The following is a 1,754-nucleotide window of genomic DNA, read 5'->3' as shown; positions in this document are numbered from 1 at the left end:
GGTGCAATGTTTATAGGTGGTAGAGAAGGTTCAAAACAAGAGATAATTCAATATTGTTGTCTTTGGTTGGTGTGTAGAACAGACTTTGTCATTCATTTAAAGTAGAAAATGTGTGTTTTGCACTCCAAAAGTTGTCTAAAGTTTTTACTTAATTTTCCTGTTTCTTGAATAAAAAATAAAATAAAGTATCTGAAGAAGTGGTCTAAGGCAATGCAGTGCTAGCTGTGCCAGCAGAGACTCTGGGTTCGAGCCCAGGCTCTGTTGCAGCCGGCCAAGACCGGGAGGTCCATGGGCCAACACACAATTGGCCTGGTTTCGTCCAGGTTTGGCAGGTAGGGATGTCTCATCGCGCACTAGTGACTCCTGTGGCGCGCCGGGCACAGTCCACGCTGACCAGGTCACTAGGTGTACAGTGTTTCCTCCGACACATTGGTGTGGCTGGCTTCCAGGTTGGATGCATGCTGTGTTAAGAAGCAGTGTGGCTTGGCTTGGTTGGGTTGTGTTTCGGAGGACACATGTCTCTCCTGAGCCCGTACGGGAGTTGTAGTGACAAGACAGTAACTACTAACAATTGGATACCATGAAATTGGGGAGAAAAAGGGGGTAAAAAAAGTAAAGTATTTTTAAGTATCTGGAGAAGCATGTTCGCCATAGGAGCCTTCTACAGTGTGACCTAAGGCATAGGGACACAATCATTTTTCCCACATACACACAGAGAATAGAGTCTAGGGTAAAGAGAACAGTGGGGGACAGAGTACAGAGAGAGAAAGACAGAGAGAGAGAGAGAGAGAGAGAGAGAGAGAGAGAGAGAGAGAGAGAGAGAGAGAGAGAGAGAGAGAGAGAGGAGCGGGGATCTGAGTCTAAGCGATACAGTAGTGGTAGGCTCCCCCATCACCATCTCCTTCTGGTCCACCTGACTGCTTTGGAAGGAATCAACCTTGCAGCAAAAAAAGACAAACACACAGGGGTAAAGAAAGATAGAAAGAGAGAGAGAGAGTGAGCTCACTCCATCCGATGCTGCCAGTGGCAAAAATACCCACTGAGGTGCTGAAAGCCCCACTAAAGAAAGAGAGAGAAAGAGAAAGAGAGAGTGAGATAAAGGAGTAGAGACTTGAGGGATGGTGAGCGACAGAGAGAGAGTGAGAGAGAGAGAGAGAGAGAGAGAGAGAGAGAGAGAGAGAGAGAGAGAGAGAGAGAGAGAGAGAGAGAGAGAGATAAAGGAGTAGAGACTTGAGGGATGGTGAGCGACAGAGAGAGTGAGAGAGAGAGAGAGAGAGAGAGAGAGAGAGAGAGCGAGATAAAGGAGTAGAGACTTGAGGGATGGTGAGCGACAGAGAGAGAGAGAGAGCGAGATAAAGGAGTAAAGACTTGAGGGATGGTGAGCGACAGAGAGAGTGAGAGAGAGAGAGCGAGATAAAGGAGTAGAGACTTGAGGGATGGTGAGCGACAGAGAGAAAGTGAGAGAGAGAGAGAAAGAGAGCGAAATTAAATAGTAGAGACTTTAGTGATCGTGAGAGACAGAGAGAGAGCGAGAGAGCGAGAGAGAGAGAGAGAGAGAGAGAGAGAGAGAGAGAGAGAGAGAGATAAAGGAGTAGAGACTTGAGGGATGGTGAGCGACAGAGAGAGAGTGAGAGAGAGAGAGAGAGAGAGAGAGAGAGAGAGAGAGAGAGAGAGAGAGAGAGAGAGAGAGAGAGAGAGAGAGAGAGAGAGAGAGAGAGAGAGAGAGAGAGAGAGAGAGAGAGGGAGCTCACTCC

The sequence above is a fragment of the Salvelinus fontinalis genome, chromosome 11, assembly GCF_029448725.1.
Source record: "Salvelinus fontinalis isolate EN_2023a chromosome 11, ASM2944872v1, whole genome shotgun sequence".
NCBI lineage: Eukaryota > Metazoa > Chordata > Actinopteri > Salmoniformes > Salmonidae > Salvelinus > Salvelinus fontinalis.
This window is presented reverse-complemented; position numbering follows the sequence as displayed.